This window comes from Sciurus vulgaris (genome assembly GCF_902686455.1).
Source record: "Sciurus vulgaris genome assembly, chromosome: 17".
Taxonomy (NCBI): Eukaryota; Metazoa; Chordata; class Mammalia; order Rodentia; family Sciuridae; genus Sciurus; species Sciurus vulgaris.
Window position 1 is genome coordinate 59,945,201 of NC_136478.1, and position 20,038 is coordinate 59,965,238.

The 20,038-nt window shown below is 39.4% G+C and overlaps 1 long non-coding RNA gene across 1 annotated transcript in view; it reads left to right on the forward strand.

Annotated features, from left to right (window-relative positions):
• The window catches only part of LOC306648945, a 440,075-nt gene that overhangs the window by 117,870 nt on the left and 302,167 nt on the right, over window positions 1-20,038 (forward strand). The window lies entirely within an intron of this gene.

A 20,038-nucleotide genomic window follows, 5' to 3' on the forward strand; every position in this document is an offset into this window, starting at 1 on the left:
GATGTACACAATATAAATAGATCAATTTCAAGCATCAAAATAGAAGAAGCCATCAAAAGCCTACCAACAAAGAGAAGCCCAGGACCAGATGGATTCTCAGTGAACTCTACAAGACCTTTTAAAAAGAACTGATACCAATACTCCTCAATGTATTTCAGGAAGTAGGAAAGGAGGGAACCCTTCCAAATTCATTCAATGAGGCTAGTATCACTCTGATACCCAAAACAGACAAGACACATCAAGAAAAGAAAACTTTAGACCAATTTCCCTGATGAACACGGATGCAAAAATCATTAACAAAATACTGGCAAATTGCATACAAAAATATATTAAAAAGATAGTGCACCATAATCAAGTGGGTTTTATCCCAGGGATACAAGGTTGGTTTAACATCCAGAAATCAATAAATGTAATTCACCATATCAATAGACTTAGAGTTGAGAATCACATGATTGTTTCAATTGATGCTAAGAAAGTATTGGATAAAATATAGCACCACTTAATCCTTAAAACACTGGAAAAATAGGAATAGTAGGAACATACCTCAACATTATAAAAGCTATCTATCCTAAGCCCACAGCCAACATCATTCTTAATGGAGAAATACTGAAAGCATTCCCTCTAAAAAGTGGAACAAGACAGGGATGCCCTCTTTCACCACTTCTATTCAACATCATCCTTAAAACACTTGCCAGAGCAATTAGAGAGACCAAAGAAATTAAAGGGATACAAATAGGAAAAGAAGAACTAAAGCTGTCACTATTTGCTGATGACATGATCCTATATTTAGAAGATCCAAAAAACTTCACTAGAAAACTTCTAGAACTAATAAGTGAACTCAGAAAACTAGCAGGATATAAAAATCAACATGTGTAAATCTAATGCATTTCTATTCATAAGTGATGAATCCTCTGAAAGAGAAATTTGGAAAACCACTCCATTCATAGCAGCCTCAAAAATAAAATAAAATATTTTGGAATTAATCTAACAAAAGAGGTGAAAGACCTCTACAATGAAAACTACAGAATATTAAAGAAAGAAATTGAAGAAAACCTTTGAAGATGCAAAGATCTCCATGTTCTTGGATAGGCAGAATTAACATTGTCAAAATGGCCATTCTACCAAAGGCACTATACAGATTCAATGCAATTCCACTTAAAATCCCAATGACATTCCTCATAGAAATTGAGAAAGCAATCGTGAACTTCATCTGGGAAAACAAGAGACCTTGAATAGTCAAACAATCCTGAGAAGAAAAAGTGAAACAGGAGGTATCACAATACCAGACATTAAACAATACTACATAGCAATAGTAACAAAAACAGCATGGTATTGACACCAAAATAGACAGGCAGACCAATGGTACAGAATAGAAGACACAGAGACAAAATCACATGAATACAGTCACCTTATACTAGACAAAGGAGCAAAAACATAAAATGGAGAAAAGATAGCCTGTTCAACAAATGGTGCTGGCAGAACTGGAAATCCATATGCAGTAAAATGAGATTAAACCTGTATCTCTTACCCTACAGAAAACTCAACTCAAAATGGATCAAGGACATAGGAATTAGACCAGAGACCCTGCACCTAATAGAAGACAAAGAAGACCCTAATCTTCATCATGTTGGCTTAGGATCAGACTTCCTCAACAAGATTCCCAGAGCACAAGAAATCAAAACAAGAATCAATAAATGGGATGGACTCAAACTAAAAAGCTTTTTCTCACCAAAATATACAATCAAGAATGTGAAGAGAGAGCCTACAGAGTGGGACAAAATCTTTTCCACACACACTTCAGATAGAGCACTTATCTTCAAAATTCATAAAGAACTTACAAAACTTTAAAACAAAAATACAAAGAACCCAATCAATAAATGGGCCTAGGAACTGGAGAGACATTTTACAGAAGAAGACACACAGACAATAAATATATGAAAAAGTGTTCAACATCTCTAGTAATTAGAGAAATGCAAATTAAAAGAACTCTAAGATCTCATCTTACTCCAATTAGAATGGCTATTATCAAGAAAACAAACAATAATATATGTTGGCATGGATGTGGGGGAAAAGGCACACTTTTACATTGCTGGTGAAGTTGCAGATTGGTGCAGTCACTCTGGAAAGCGCTATGGAGAATCCTAAGAAAACTTGGAATGCACCCACTTTGACCCAGTTTTCTCACTCCTCGGTTTATACTCAAAAGACATAAAGTCAGCAAACTACAGTAACACAGCCACATCAATGTTTAGAGCAGCTCAGTCCACAATAGCTAGATTGTGGAACCAACCTAGATGTCCTTCAACAGATGAATGGATAAAGAAACTCTGCTATATACACACAATGGAATACTATTCAGTCATAAAGAATAATAATATGGGCATATGCAAATAAATGGATGGAATTGGAGACTATCATGCTTAGTGAAATAAGCCAAGCACAAAAAACCAAAGGCTGAATGTTTTCCCTGATAAGTGGAGAATGATATATAATGGGGGTGGGAGTGAGAAATGAGAGAATAATGCAGGAACATTAGAATATGTAAAAGGAAATTAGAGGGAGGGAGTATGAAAAATGGTGGAATGAGACAGACATCATTACCCTATGTTCATGTATGAGTATATGAATGGTATGAATCTACATTGTGTACAACCATAGAAACAAAATGATGTACCCCATTTGTGTACAATGAATCACAATGCAGTCTGTAAAAAATTAAAAGCTAGATAAAAATAATAAAAAATAATAATAATAGGCAATCCAAGATGGGGGACTAGAGGGTGACTGCATCTCATCACTCCAGAACCCAGGATTCAAGAAGGGAAGGCACTGAGAGACTCGGACTAAAATATAACCACGGGGTGAGTCTCCCCCACCCGGTGAAGCTCGGCCCAGGCAGCAGGCCCAGATTCAGGTGGCTTATTAGAGTAGGGCAGGACAGCTAGAGTCTCCACCAGGTAGCCCTGAGCACTCCAGTGGTGGGCTCCTCCCACAAAGCCAAATTCTCCAGTTTCTCAGAACGGGCACCCCAGTGAGAGCCTTTCTGCAGAGAACCAGCTCCAAGTCCCTGAGCCACCATGCGGTGAGTTCCAGCCCGCCCGCAGGTTGCTTCAGAGACCAGGACAGGGCAGCCAGGGACTTCCCCAAGCAGACCGGCTCCCTCCGTCGGGAAGCGCCTTTCTAGGTTAGCTTCTCAGAGCAGACCACCCAGTGAAAGCCTTTCTAGACAGAGTCATCCACAAGTCCCCAAGCCAGCGGAGACCTCTGACCCACAAGCAGCCTCTGGGACCAGGGCAGGGCAGCCAGAGACTTCTCCAGGTCTCTCTCCCTGGAACCAGTAGCGGTCTAGGGGCAGCTTTCTTTGGAAGCACTGCATTATCAAGTTATTCCATGACTTCAGGCTACTGAAGGCTGGGAGGCAATACACTGGAAATCTACAGGGACACTATAAGCCAATAGAGGAAACCTACAATATCACAGAGTCCCACTGACATCTGACCAATATGAGAAAACAAGGGAAGAAAACATCCAAAACAAACCTAGGTACTATATCAATAAAACCCAATGACAGCACAGCAGAAGAAATGTCAGAAAGGGAGTTCAGAATGTACATAATTAAAAAAATCAGGGAAGCAAATGAGGAGATGAAAGAGCAAATGCAGGCATTGAAGGAGGAGATGAAAGAGCAAATGCAGGCATTAAATGATCGCACCAATCAACAGTTAAACGAGCAAATACTGGAAGCAAGTAATCATTTCAATAAAGAGTTAGAGATACTGGGGAAAAAAACAAACAGAAATCCTTGAAATGAAGGAAACAATAAACCAAGTTAAAACTCCATAGAAAGCATAACCCATAGGATAGAACACCTGGAAGACAGAACCTTAGACATTGAAGACAAAATATTTAATCTTGAAAACAAAGGTGACCGAACAGAACAGATGGTAAGAAATCATGAACAGAACCTACAAGAATTATGGGATATCATGAAAACGCCAAATTTAAGAATTATTGGGATTGAGGAAGGCCTAGAGAAACAAACCAAAGGAATGAACAATCTATTCAATGAAATAATATCAGAAAATTTCCCAAATCTGAAGAATGAAATGGAAAACCAAGTACAAGAGGCTTATAGGACTCCAAATACACAAAATTACAACAGATCCACACCAAAGCACATTATTATGAAAATACCTAACATACAAAATAAAGACAGAATTTTAAAGGCCGTGAGAGAAAAGAATCAAATTACATTCAGGGGGAAACCAATAAGAATATCAGAAGATTTTTCAATCCAGACCCTAAAGCTAGAAGGACCTGGAACAACATTTACCAAGCCCTGAAAGAAAACGGATGCCAACCAAGAATCTTATATCCAGCAAAACTTACTTTCAGATTTGATGATGAAATGAGATCCTTTCATGATAAACAAAAGCTAAAGGAATTTACAAAAAGAAAGCCGGCATTACAGAACATTCTCAGCAAAATATTCCATGAGGAAGAGATGAAAAACAACGATGCAAATCAGCAACAGGAGGAAGTAGCCTAAAGGAATAACCAAATAAAGGAGAAACCACATCATGTCAAGAAAAACAAAAATGAGTCAAATGACTGGGAATACAAATCATATCACAATAATAACCCTGAATGTTAACGGCCTGAACTCATCAATCAAAAGACATAGACTGACGGATTGGATTAAAAAGAAAAATCCAACAATATGCTGCCTGCAAGAGACTCATCTCATAGAAAGAGATACCCATAGACTAAAGGTGAAAGGATGGGAAAAAAACATACCATGCACATGGACACAGTAAAAAAGCTGGAGTATCCATCCTCATTTCACATAATGTGGACTTCAAGCCAAAACAAGTCAGAAGGGATAAAGAAGGACATTACATACTGCTTAAGGGAAGCATAAATCAGCAAGACATACCAATCATAAATATCTATGCCCCGAACATTGGCTCATCCATGTATGTCAAACAAATCCTTCTCAATTCCAGAAATCAAATAGACCACACTAATACTAGGTGATTTTAACACACCTCTCTCAACGCTGGACAGATCGTCCAAACAAAAATTGAATAAAGTTAACCGACTTATATAGAATATACCACCCAACCAAGAACAAATACACTTTCTTCTCAGCAGCACATGGATCATTCTCTAAAATAGAGCATGTTTTATGTCACAAAGCTACTGTTAGCAAATACAAAAAGATACAGATACTACCTGGTACTCTATCAGCTGAAAATGGATTGAAATTAGAAATAAATGACAGAATAAAAAACAGAAACTTCTCCAATACCTGGAGATTAAATAATACACTATTATATGATCAGTGGATAACAGAAGACATCAGGAGGGAAATTAAAAAATTCTTAGAAGTAAACGAGAACAAAGACACATCATATAAAAATCTCTGGGACACTATGAAAGCAGTACTTAGGGGAAGATTTATTTCATGGGGCACATTCAACAAAAGAAGAAGAAATCAACAAATAAACGACGTAACACTACAGCTCAAAGCCCTAGAAAAAGAAGAGCAGACCAACACCAAAAGTAGTAGAAGACAGGAAATAGTTAAAATCAGAGCCAAAATCAATGAAATTGAAACAAAAGAAACAATCGGAAAATTAACAAAATATATAGTTGGTTCTTTGAAAAAATAAACAAAAGTGATAAACCCTTAGCCACACTAACAAAGAGAAAGAGGGAGAAAACTCAAATTATTAAAATTCAGAATTAACAAGGAAATATCACAACACACACGAGTGAAATGCAAAACATAATTAGAAGCTATTTTGAAAATCTAAGATTCCATCTCACCCCAATTAGAATGGCGATTATCAAGAATACGAGCAACAACAGGTGTTGGCGACGATGTGGGGAGAAAGGTACACTCATACATTGCTGGTGGGGCTGCAAATTAGTGCAGCCACTCTGGAAAGCAGTGTGGAGATTCCTTAGAAAACTTGGAATGGACCCTCCATTTGACCCAGCTATCCCACTCCTTGGCCTATACCCAAAGGACTTAAAATCAGCATACTACAGAGACACAGCCACATCAATGTTCATAGCTGCTCAATTCACAATAGCCAGACTGTGGAACCAACCTAGATGCCCTTCAATTGATGAGTGGATAAAGAAACTGTGGTATATATATACAATGGAATATTACTCAGCCATAAAGAATGATAAAATTATGGCATTTGCAGGCAAATGGATGAAATTGGAGAATATCATGCTAAGTGAGATAAGCCAATCTCAAAAAGCCAAAGGACGAATGATATCGCTAATAAGTGGAGGCTGACACATAATGGGGGGGAGGGAAGGGTTAGTGTTAGGGTTAGAGTTAGGGTTAGGGAGGGGGGCAAGTATGGAGGAAGGAAGTACTGTAAAGAGGGTAAAGAGGGGTGGGAGGGGTGGGGGGGAAGGGAAAAAATAACAGAATGAATCAAACAACATTACTCTATGTAAATTTATGATTACACAAATGGTATGCCTTTACGCCATGTACAAACAGAGAAACACCATGTATCCCGTTTGTTTACAATAAAAAAAAAATGAGATTAGAAAAAAAAGTAAAAGAAAATCTATACTCCAACAAAACAGAAAACCTTGAAGACATCAACAAGTTTCTAGAGACATATGAATTCCCTAAACTGAATGAGGAGGATTACACAAATTAAATAAATCAATTTCAAGCAATGAAATAGAAGAAGTCATCAAAAGCCTACCAACAAAGAAAAGTCCGGGACCAGATGGGTTCTCAGTCCAGTTCTACAAAACCTTTAAAGAAGAGCTCATTCCAATACTTCTCAAAGTATTCCATAAAATAGAAGAGGAGGGATCCCTCCCAAACTCGTTCTATGAAGCCAATATCACACTGATACCTAAATCAGACAGAGAAACATCAAGGAAAGAAAATTTCAGACCAATATCCTTAATGAACATCGATGCAAAAATTCTCAACAAAATTTTAGCACACAAAAACATATTAAAAAGATAGTGCACCACAATCAAGTGGGTTTTATCCCAGGGATGCAAGGTTGATTCAACATCTGGAAATCAATAAATGTCATTCACCATATCAACTGACTAAAAATTAAGAATCACATGATTATTTCAATAGATGCAGAAAAAGCATTCGATAAAATACAGCATCCCTTCATGCTCAAAACACTAGAAAAAATCAGGGTAGTGGGGACATTCCTTAACATTTTCAAGGACATATACGCTAAGCCCATTGCCAATATCATTCTAAATGGTGAAAAACTGAAAGCATTCCCCCTAAAAACTGGAACAAGGCAGGGATGCCCTCTTTCACCACTTCTATTCAACATCATTCTTGAGACTCTAGCCAGAGCAATTAGACAAACCAAAGAAATTAAAGGGATACGAATTGGAAAAGAAGAACTCAAACTATCCCTCTTCGCTGATGACATGATTATATATTTAGAGGAACCTGGAAATTCCACCAGAAAACTCCTAGAACTCATAAGTGAATTCAGTAAAGTAGCACGTTACAAGATCAATGCTCATAAATCCAACGCATTTTTATACGTAAGTGATGAATCTTCAGAAAGAGAAATTAGGAAAACTACCCCATTCACAATAGCCTCGAAAAAAATAAAATACTTGGGAATCAATCTCACAAAAGAGGTGAAAGACCTCTACAATGAGAACTACAGAACACTAAAGAAAGAAATTAAAGAGAAACTTAGAAGATGGAAAGATCTCCCATGCTCTTGAATAGCTAGAATTAATATTGTCAAAATGGCCATATTACCAAAAGTGCTATACAGATTCAATGAAATTCCAATTAAAATCCCAATGATGTACCTTACAGAAATAGAGGAAGCAATTATGAAATTCATCTGGAAGAATAAGAAACCCAGAATAGCTGAAGCAATCCTCAGTAGAAAGAGCGAAGCAGGGCGTATTGCAGTACCAGATCTTCAACCCTATTACAAAGCAATTGTAACAAACATGGCATGGTATTGGTACCAAAATAGACAGGTAGAGCAATGGTACAGAATAGAGAACATGGACACAAACCCAAATAAATACAATTTTCTCATACTAGACAAAGGCGCCAAAAATATGCAATGGAGAAAAGATAGCCTCTTCAACAAATGGTGCTGGGAAAACTGGAAAAACATATGCAACAGAATGAAATTAAAACCCTATATCTCACCCTGCACAAAACTCAACTCAAAATGGATCAAGGACCTTGGAATCTGACCAGAGACCCTGCATCTTATAGAAGAAAAAGTAGGTCCAAACCTTCAACAAGTTGGCTTAGGATCAGACTTCCTTAACAGGACTCCCATAGCACAAGAAATAAAAGCAAGAATCAATAACTGGGATAGATTCAAGCTAAAAAGCTTTCTCTCAGCAAAGGAAACTATCAGCAATGTGAAGAAAAAGCCTACATAGTGGGAGACTATCTTTGCCACTCATACTTCAGATAGAGCGCTAATTTCCAGAAGCTATAAAGATCTCAAAAAACTCTACATCAAGAATACAAATATTAAGGACCTTGGAATCAGACCAGAGACCCTGCAGATTATAGAAGAAAAAGTAGGTCCCGATCTTCAACATGTCGGCCTAGGACCAGACTTCCTCAACAGGACTCCCATAGCACAAGAAATAAAAGCAAGAATCAATAACTGGGATAGATTCAAACTAAAAAGCTTTTTCTCAGCAAAGAAAACTATCAGCAATGCGAAGAAAGAGCCTACAGAGTGGGAGAATATCTTTGCCAATCATACTTCAGATAGAGCACTAATCTCCAGAATCTATAAAGAACTCAAAAAACTCTACACCAACAATACAAATAATCCAATCGACAAATGGGCTAAGGAAATGAACAGACACTTCACAGAAGATGTACAAGCAATCAATAAACATATGAAAAAATGTTCAACATCTCTAGTAATAAGAGAAATGCAAATCAAAACCACCCTAAGATTGCATCTCACCCCAATTAGAATGGCGATTATCAAGAATGCAAGCAACAGGTGTTGGCGAGGATGTGGGGAGAAAGGTACACTCATACATTGCTGGTGGGGCTGCAAATTAGTGCAGCCACTCTGGAAAGCAGTGTGGAGATTCCTTAGAAAACTTGGAATGGACCCTCCATTTGACCCAGCTATCCCACTCCTTGGCCTATACCCAAAGGACTTAAAATCAGCATACTACACAGATACAGCCACATCAATGTTCATAGCTGCTCAATTCACAGTAGCCAGACTATGGAACCAACCTAGATGCCCTTCAATTGATGAGTGGATAAAGAAACTGTGGTATATATATACAATGGAATATTACTCAGCCATAAAGAATGACAAAATTATGGCATTTGCAGGCAAATGGATGAAATTGGAGAATATCATGCTAAGTGAGATAAGCCAATCTCAAAAAGCCAAAGGACGAATGATATCGCTAATAAGTGGAGGATGACACATAATGGGGGGGAGGGAAGGGTTAGTGTTAGGGTTAGAGTTAGGGTTAGGGAGGGGGGCAAGTATGGAGGAAGAAAGTACTGTATAGAGGGTAAAGAGGGGTGGGAGGGGTGGGGGGAAGGGAAAAAATAACAGAATGAATCAAACAACATTACTGTATGTAAATTTATGATTACACAAATGGTATACCTTTACGCCATGTACAAACAGAAAAACAACATGTATCCCATTTGTTTACATTAAAAAAAAAAAAAGAATACAAATAATCCAATCAACAAATGGGCTAAGGAAGTGAACAGACACTTCACAGAAGATGTACAAGCAATCAACAGATATATGAAAAAATGTTCATCATCTCTAGTAATAAGAGAAATGCAAATCAAAACTACCCTAAGATTCTATCTCACCCCAATTAGAAAGGCGATTATCAAGAACACAAGCAACAACAGGTGTTGGCGAGGATGTGGGGAAAAAGGTACACTCATACATTGTTGGTGGGGTTGCAAATTAGTGCAGCCACTCTGGAAAGCATTATGGAGATTCCTCAGAACGTTTGGAATGGACCCACCATTTGACCCAGCTATCCTTGGCCTATACCCAAAGGACTTAAAATCAGCATACTACAGAGATACAGCCACATCAATGTTCATAGCTGTTCAATTCACCAGAGCCAGATTGTGGAACCAACCTAGATGCCCTTCAGTTGATGAATGGATAAAGAAACTGTGGCATATATATACAATGGAATATTACTCTGCCATGAAGAATGATAAAATTATGGCATTTGAAGGAAAATGAATGAAACTGGAGAATATCATGCTAAGTGAGTTAAGCCAATCTCAAAAAACTAAAGGATGAATGATCTCGCTGATAAGCGGATGAGGACATATAATGGGGGGTAGTAGGGGTTAGCATTAGGGTTAGGGTTAGGTTTAGGGTTAGGGATAAGGAGGGTGGTAAGAATGGAGGAAGGAAGGGCTGCATAGAGGGAAAAGTGGGGCGGGAGGGGTGTAAGGGGTGTGGTGGAAGGGAAAAAATAACAATGAATCAAACAACATTGCCCTATGTAAATTTATGATTTTTAATAAAAAAAATACCCATCACCATTCAAAAATATGTTTGAATGGGTCTGATGCTCAATAAAATTCAGAAAAAAAATTTTTTTAAAAAGTCAGTGCTGTTCCCTTAACAAGATAAAGAGTGTGGGATCATCACAGTACAGATCATGCCAAAGCAGGAATTGGTGTCATAGTGCATGCTGTGAGGACCTTGGTGTGTTCTCATGGACTTACTTAGTGTGGAGCCACATGGAGTTGTCAGAGGTCCAACAGGGAATGAAAGACTACGGTTCAGGTGAAGGTGAACTGGGTCAGTGGGAGAAAGTATCCCCAAGCAAATGAAATAGTAAAATAAACCCAAAACACAAGAAGTGCACTTCAGATGTTAACCACATCAATTTCAGTATTAGCCTGAGTGAAGGTCATATCATTTGTGCTGCAATAATACTGGGGAAACTACTCATTCTGTTTTTATAACAAAATAGTCATAAATACTCAGACCAAAGGGTGGATTTAACACATATTGCAGTCCTCATGATACAAAGATTCTCTGTTATTCTGGGTTTATCAACCCTGGTATCAGTGTCAGTTTTGCTCCCACTTTCATGTTCTGTGTGTTTTCCTGAGCACTCTGGGATACTGAGCAGCAATTTGGGCTCTACCCTCTGCAAGTTAGTAGTGATGAACAAGTTGTGAGAACAGCAATGTCTCAGATCATTGCTGCTGGACAAAAGCATAGGGTGTGAGAAAGAAATTCCGCTGGTAGAAAATGCTCTGGTGGATTAGTGTTTAATGGTTATTGACTTGGACATTGGGTATGTGCCATGAAAACTTCAAGACAGAAGTTGAAGTGCACTGCCTGTTTGAAGCATCATGCTCTTCAGAGGCAAAAAAAATAGATTGAAGAAGAAACAGTCTGAGGATCTGGCAAAAACTTGCCTTGTAACTCTTTGACTCTTGATTCCTTTTATACACGTGAAAATTCAACGACTGGAGGGGATTAGTGCAATTTTTCCTCATGCGACCTGAACATCTGCTCATTTTTACTGATGAAAAATTATAAAATTATTTCTCAATTTATTCCATCTTTTTCAATGAGTAGAAAAAATTTTCCCACAGAATATTTAAAGACTAAACTGACTCCCTGTGCTTAAAGAGAAGAGTCTCTCAAGACTCATCTGGGAAAAGAGATCCATGTAATTCTTGAGCACTTCAAATGCCACTAGTGTAAATTTATATATTCTATAATCTTAAATGCACTCAAAATAGAAACCTTAGTTTGAATAAATGTATATACGTACCACTGGAAAAATTTCCACATTGATTACAAGTCTAAATTATGACATTTTGAGTGAAATATGTGTATTTTCTCTATGCAATTAAAACTCTTCTATCTGGTTGCTTTTGGTTTCTTTAATATAAAGCTACAATAAAATGGAAAACGCAATTTGTCATTTGTATCATACTTCTATTAAAGTGTACTGTGTGTGTATCCCACCAATGCCCATTGCCCACCTTAAATTTTCCAAGCACGACTTTAGGGCTTGGATGTGCACCAGTGTCCTGAGGGCATAAGACATTGTTATGGCTTGCATATGAGGTGTCCCCCAAAAGCTCACATGTGAGGCAATGCAAGAAGGTTCAGAGGAGAAAAGTTTGGGTTGTAGGAGTCCTAAACTAATCAGTGAGTTAATGCCCAATGGGATTAACTGAGTGGTAACTGGAGGCAGGTGGGGTATGACTGGATTGAGTGGTTCATTGGGGTCATGGCTGTGGGGTATATATTTTGTATCTGGTGAGTGGAGTCAGTCTCTCTCTCTCTCTCTCTCTCTCTCTCTCTCTCTCTCTCTCTCTCTCTCTCTCTCTCTCTCTCTCTCTCTCTGTGCCTCCTGATTATGTCAGTTGCTTTTCTCTGACACACTCTTCTGCCATGGTGTTCTGCCTCACCTTGAGCCTTGAGGAATGGAGCCAGCCTTCTATGGATTAAGACCTCTGAAATCAGGAGCCCTCAAGTAAACCTTCCTGCCTTTAAAATTGTTCTGGTCAGCTATTTTAGTAACAGCATTAAAAAATATGACTAAAACAGACATAATAACCAAAGGGACCATGTAGGCTCCTCATGGTGCAGAAATGCTATTTGTAATATGAGGAGAGCTCTACCAGTAGAGCTGGTGAGGAGAACTGGGTGGTGTGGGAGAGTCACTTCTGAACATGCAGTGAGCTGCCTGGGGATGTCTTTGATGTCTGTAGAAGGCTTTCCACAGTGATGCCCACTCAGGTTAGGATGAGGATTTCCACCCTGGACACAGTCTCTCATGTCTATTGATGTGTGTCTTCTCTCAGTAATTCTCCATGGGAGGCAGTGAGACACTTTCTGCTGGCCTGTCTCCATGAACTTTGCAGAGTCTTTGTCCCACACCTGTTCTTCACTTTCATCTCCCCCACTTTAAAGTCCTTGTTCTGTTGAAGTCAGGGTTTCACTAGATCCTCAAAATGCTACACAGGAATTTGGTGACTGAATCCTTTCCTAATTTTTCTACCTCCATGGCTCACAGTTCCTTTCCTGCATGAGGGGACATGAAGAAAGGGAGGCCCTTAACCTCACCAGTTGCACTGATCAAGGTGAGATAGTGATGTGGCTCCCTGCCTGGAACCAACAGCCAACTTGTTGATCCCTGCAGGAAAGATAGAGCCCAGTGGTGAAGCCTCAGCGTGGCAGGTCAGGTGGGGTACATCACTGGTTGCCATGAAGACTGGCAGGTCAGCTCCAAGCCAGGGCAAGCTCACCCACCATTCCATGGAAAGTTGGCCTGTGCACAGTGTGAATACCCACTGAAGATGCACCTTCCAGGTACCCCTGCAGCCCTATTTGATGGCATCAACCTCCCACTTCCTGACCAGCCAAGAGAAAATGGAAGTGGGGCAGACCTGAATGACAGTTGGGACTCAGGAATTGATCCAGAGCATTAGTATGTTTCCAAGCTCTGATTATCATAAATGTGGACTGAGTGCTACATAAACCCCTAGGTCAGCATGTTGGGCAAAAGGGAACCTGCTGTAGGGTTCCCTCTTGTGCTGCAAGAGTTCCGCTTTTCAGTGAATTCTGCCTTCACATTCACTCATCCTTGTCTGAGTTTCATTCTCTGAACTAATGAGACAAGAACCCAGAGAGAAGAAAATTTGAAGATGAGCTGCTGACATCAGCTGCCATCTTTCTCAGTTGCAGATGTCTACAGCTTGCCTGGATGTCACTTGTCAGCACAAGTAGTGAATTGAGTTTCATCACAAAACTCTGGTTTCAATAGGGCCTGGGATGAGAGTTCCTAATCTACCCTGCCTTGGATTATACATGGAAACATGATGTCAAGGGATGGGACCTATCCTCAGGCAAGTATCACATCACTCTGAACAGACACTAAAAACAGCCCTCATCTCTATGAATCCAGTGCTTGTGATACAGTATGAGGAACTAGATGCTAGGGAACAGCAATGAAGGAATGAAGCTTTCCAGCCAACCAGTGATCTCTTTAAACCTGTTACTTTGCATCCACAATCAGATTGATCACCTATCATCCTGAGGCTCCCCAAGACTTCAACAGATTTCAGTAATCCCTACAGAAAAACACCCTCTCCCGAGAAGCACAGTATTCATGTACCATCCACTGGATCTCTAGGAAACACCAGATTTATCAGAGAAGAACATATTAAATGGTTCAAGGGGGTCTGTGTAGCACTTTTCTATGGCTCGATTGTAAAATTCCTGGAATCAGTTTCTCTTTCTGCAACATGGTGTTCTCTCAGAGTAAACAATCACACACACAATTGACAAATTCAGGCAGGGCATATCCTGAAGTTCTTAAAATTAAAGAAACCTGAAGATGTCTTCTGTATTGTGGGAATAACAATGATTGATCTCGGAGATCCATGATGGTTGACTACAATGAGGCTGCATTCCTTGTTCTCCATAACTCAGGTTTCAGAGGAAATCTGTTTCTCTGTGAGGCAGTCTTTGCTGCTCAAAGACCCTTGCTGTCTACCCCATTTGTCCACCTCAATCAGTTGCAATCTGCCAGCATATTGGCTACCTTTTGAGGGCAGATAGTGCACTGACTGCTGTGTATCATCCACCATTTGCACATTTACCCACCTCTTGCCTGCCGATCACCTGCCTTTCACCTCCCGTCACCCACCACCAGAGGTCCACCTGGTATTCATTCACCCACAGCCTACAGACTGCCTGCACACAACCAGAAGATCGCCAGCTCCTTGTTGTTGCCTGGAAGTTCACTGTCACAGTACCCATAAGTTTGGTTACATGTGACTGCCACAATTTTGGGAAAACAGCCAGGACCTGCAGGATCCCCAATCTGATGACCACTCCCCACAAGGATTTAGCACCCATGTCCCATGCCGCAGCTCACCATTTGCCAACACATTGAGAAGCCAGTGTGGCCATCTTGGATTACCCTGGAAATGGAAGCTGCCATATTTAGGTGGGATCAATCCCATCCTGAAAGGCCTCCTGGAGACTGGAAGCTCATTGTCAGTACATCTCATGCATCAAGCTACTGAATACTGGGAGGTGTAAATAGTATATGACTGTTCCAGTATACTTTTTCTCTTTGAAAAGTTTTAAGATTTTATTTCTTTAGTTTTCTCACTCTATTATCCTTTTGTTTACCTGTGTCCTCAGAGTATCTTTCTCCCTTTTCTCCTGCTGACAACAAGCTTCTTTTGATTCCACTTTTACACTTCCTACAATATAGTAGTGCTATGTAATCTTTCCTTATCCCATTAACAGTTACATCCTACACCCCTCCCCTTTATCTTTGTCCACCATTACAAATTGTAGCCCTTATTGGAATCTATTTGTTATACTAAAGATAATATTTGGACTCACCCACTCTGTTTATTATGACAATATTGTTAACATCTTCATAGGGGCTATTTCGTTTAGGGCTGCATATTTTCTGTACTTCTGTAATGCGTGCTGCTATTATTGATCTCCCCCTTAAAGCAAACCTTTCGGAAACTGCAGGGACACTAATACTACAGAAATGAAAGGGATTAGAAGATAATAAACAATAATAGGTGAATAAATTAGATGATATAAGTAAAACAGACACCCAGGAACACAAAACTGCATTTTTAATACAAGAAGAAATTTATATCTTGTCAGATCTAAACAAGTGATGGGATTGAATTAATAACTTAAAAATTTCCCCTACAAAGAAAAGTCTGGTGCCTCTGTCTGCAGTGGTAAATCTATTTAAATGACTTGGTTTCACCTTTTATTGGCTTTTCCATTAGGGTAGTTTCTCCCTTTCTCGACTTGCTTCATTGTTTTTCACTTCCTCCACAGGGGATGTTTTGCTGAGAGTGTTCTATAGTGCTTTCTATTTATAAATTCTCTTAAATTTTGTTTGTCACATAAGGATATCATCATCAAATCTGAGGTTAAGTTTTGCTGGGTATAAGATTCTTGGTTGGCATTCATGTTCTTTCAGGACTTGATATATGCTGTTCCAGACCCTACCAAATCTTAGGGTTTGGGATGTGAAATCTGTTGATATCTATATTGGTTTCCCCTTATATGTAATCTGATCCTTTTCTTGGGCATCCTTTAAAATCCTGTCTTTATTTTGTATGTTTGGCATTTTCATTACAATGTGCCTTGATATGGATCTATTGTAATTTTGTGCATTTGGTGTTCTGTAAGCCTCTTGTATTTGATTTTCCATTTCATGCTTCAGGTTTGGGAAATTTTCTGATATTATTTCCTTGAACAGGTTGTTAAATCTTTGGTTTGTATCTCTGTGGCTTCTTTAATAGCAATACTACTTAAATTTGGTCTTTTCATGATATCCCATAATTCTTTGAGATTTCATTCATGATTTCTTACCATCTTCCCAGTTTGTTCAACTTTACTTTCAAGATTAAATATTTTGTCTTCATTGTGTGAGATTCTGTCTTCCTGGGGATCTAGTCTGTTGGTAATGCTTTCTATTGAGTTTTAAACTTGGTTTATTGTTTCCTTCATTTCAAAGATTTCTTTGTGTTTCAGAATCTCTGTTTCTTGAAATTCTCTTTGCTTCCTGCATTTGCTCTTTCAACTCTTTATTGGAGTGATCATTCATTGCCTGCATTTTCTCTCTTATCTCATTGTTTCACAGATCATTTTAATTAAGTACAATCTAAATTCCTTTTCAGAAATTTCTACTGCCATGCTGTCATTGGATTCTATTAATATAGCATCTTAGTTTTTTGGGGGGACACTGTCTTCCCTTATTTTTTCATGTTGTTCCTGTATCTTTCTTTCTAGTTGTGCAAATCTGAGGTATTACAGGTTCTCCCCTGTAGGCTGATTGTGATCCTCCAGGTTTCCAACATCTCTCCTTTAAGGGGAGATCAATATTCATTCACAGTACCCATTGCAAAAATATGCAGCCCTAAACCAGATACTCCTATGAAAACATTAACAATATTACAATAAATAGAGACAATGAGTTCAATTATTCTGTTCAGTATAGACAATAGGCTTACAATGATATCTACAATTTCTAATGATGGACAAAGAGGATGGTGAGGAGTTTAGTATATAACTGTTAATGGGATAAGAGGTGAATATATAGAGGTACTAGATCATTGGAAGAATGATAGCAGGATTTTAAGAAGTTAGTTGTTATCATAAGAAAAGTGAAAAAGAAACTGAGGAAACAGGTAAGAAAAGAAATATAGAATGAGGAAAAAGAAAAAAAATTAACAATTAAAAAATTGTATGGTTCAACAGTCATATACTCTTCGAACCTCCCAGCCTTCACTAACCTGATGCAAGAGAGTACCTGACCATGGGCTTCCAGTCTCCATCAGGTGTCTCAGTATGTGAGTTGCCCCACCTAAAGATGGCAGTTTCCACTTCAGGCATAATCCAAGAGGGGTATATCAGCTTCTGAACATCTTGGTAGATGTGGAGCATTTTGGCCAGGGTCCTAAAGCTGGGCATGTTCTTGGGTAGGCCAGAGTCCAGAAGGGATGCACAGACTCCCATATTTTGCAAATTTTACATCACAAGTTGATATCATTTTATATTGTTTGTCCCATAAAAAACTCTTTTCAGCTATTGTTATTTTTATTTATGTTTTCTTTTAATCTCTCTTTATGAATAACTGAATACAGACCACGATAACCATAATTCAAGTCCTGAATATTCTGGACATTTACCCAAAATTGTAGATTTTCCACTTTCAGATCTTGTGTATTACACCTGAGCACCATTAAATTTGAGAGAATCTTGAAGTGTATCTCATAATGCTGGTCTGTTTGCAATGAATTCTTTCACTCTTATTCTTCTGTGAATGTCCCAATCTTCCCTTATTTTCTGAAGGTTGACTTTTGTGCAGACTACTCTGGGTGGAAGTTCTTTTTTTTTTCCTTCAAAACTTTCAATGCAGGATTCCACCCTCTCCTGGCTGTGGAGCTTCTGCTCATAAGTCATATGCTGGGTGTCTTGAACTGTTTTACATGTTATTTCCTTCTACCACTGCTTGGAAGATCCACTATAGCTCTTTGACCATTCAGAGTTTGATTTTTACCATCTAACTTTGGCAGGACCTGACTGCTTACCTGTGACCTTCCTGGGTCTATAGATGAGCATCTTTCCACAAGTTGGGAACATTTTCTGTTATCGTTCTTTGAATAAACCTTCTGCCTGTTTATCATACTTGAGTCCACCTTGGACATAAATGGCAGGAGGATTGGCCTTTTCATGGTATCTCATAGATTCCCTAAGTTTTCTTAATGATCATTATTTTTGCTTTTTTGAATTTGTTTCTACATTTTCAACTAGCCTGTCTTTGAGGAGTTTTTCAAGGCTACTATTCATTTATCTACATCATGTTGTCTGCTGGGGGTGCTTTCTATTCTCTTTTTGACAACATTTATTTTACTTTTTAGCTCCAACATTTTTGTTTGATTTTTTATTAATCACAGCCATTTTTCACAATAGTGAACATATGGAACTGATGAAGATATCCATCAGTGGATGAATAAAGAAAATATGCTGTGTATATACAATGAGATATTGTACAGCAAATAAAGTAAAGCGTATCTGTCGCTGGCTCTTTGTGGCACCAAATCCATGGATATCTGTCACCGCCTGCAGCAACAATCTGCACGGGTCCTATGGGTGGTGGACTGGAAACTGAGCCACCTCTATCCCTGGGCTGCCTCCTTGCCTGCTTGCTTATTGAGGATAGAGAAAATGAGCCTTACTTGCTTTGAGAGGAGAGAGAGAGAGAGAGAGGCTTTGCTTATCAGAGAGAAAGAGAGAGACTCTATATCTTCTTAGTTCTGCTGCTTCTTAAAGGTGCGTCCTGCATCCTGTGGACCAAGGGTGCGTCTACCTAAGGTGCTCTAGTGATGCATCCTGCTTACTGCGATCTGCCTATCTGTGATCTAGAGGTGTGTTCTCAGTTCTCCGCTCTGCGATCTGCCCTCCGCTGCTGCCCCTGCTCGCCGCTCCTATCTGCTTGCCACTTCTTCTTCTTCCTTTCTGCTAATGGCCTCTCTGCGCTTCTCTCTGCTAGCTGCTGCTCTCTGCTGTCTTTTCTTTCTGCTTGCCGTTTCTTTCTGAGAGATGCTGCTCCACTGTCACCTCGCCTTCCACCTATGGCCCACTTATATCACCTCCAGGAAGCAGAGGGCAGGGCCATGCCTCTTATGCAAAGATTAAGCAAGACACTAGATGTCCGAGGAGGCACGATTAGGAGTACTCAAGAACACATGAGCATACATTGTGTGTGTGGATGATAAATCACCTGAGTGTGCTTATGTCAATTAACCTCCTTGCTGCCGGTGTGATCAGGCGCCATTCTGGCACCATCCACATTGGCACAGCCCCCAACATGTATCTACAGCATGATGCAAAAACAAGAGTATATTGTGTTCAAGAAACAAGGCAGACACAGAATAACAAATGTTTATCTTCTCTCTCATTTGCAATAGCTAAAAACCTTGATAAGAATTAAGGAAGAGATCACTACAGATTGGGAACAGCAATGGGAATGGACGGAGGAGTCCATTGGGCATCAAACCACACAGAGATAGAAGCAGTAAGTTCCACTAGTCCATATCACAGCGGGGTTGACCTGGCTCCCTCACCACCACACTAGACTTCCAGTCAATGTTGCTCCCCAAGAAGCAGTGGTGGAACTTAGAAGCTGCTGAACCTCATACCAGGTGGGGTGGAACACACTGCCTGTTACCTTGCAATGGAATGTCTGGAACCTGGTGCACATGTGTGGCAGATACCTGCTTCACACAGGTCAATGACCTCTACTTCCTGCTCTCCACTAGAAAAGGGGTGCACATGAATGAAAGCACAGACTCAAGGGTTGCCAAATAGTGTCAGTGTTTTCCAAACCCTAATTAGCACAAGTTTGGACAAATAGCATTCAGATGTTTTCAAACCCTTATTGACTTCAGTTTGGACCAATAGCAGAAGTGCTT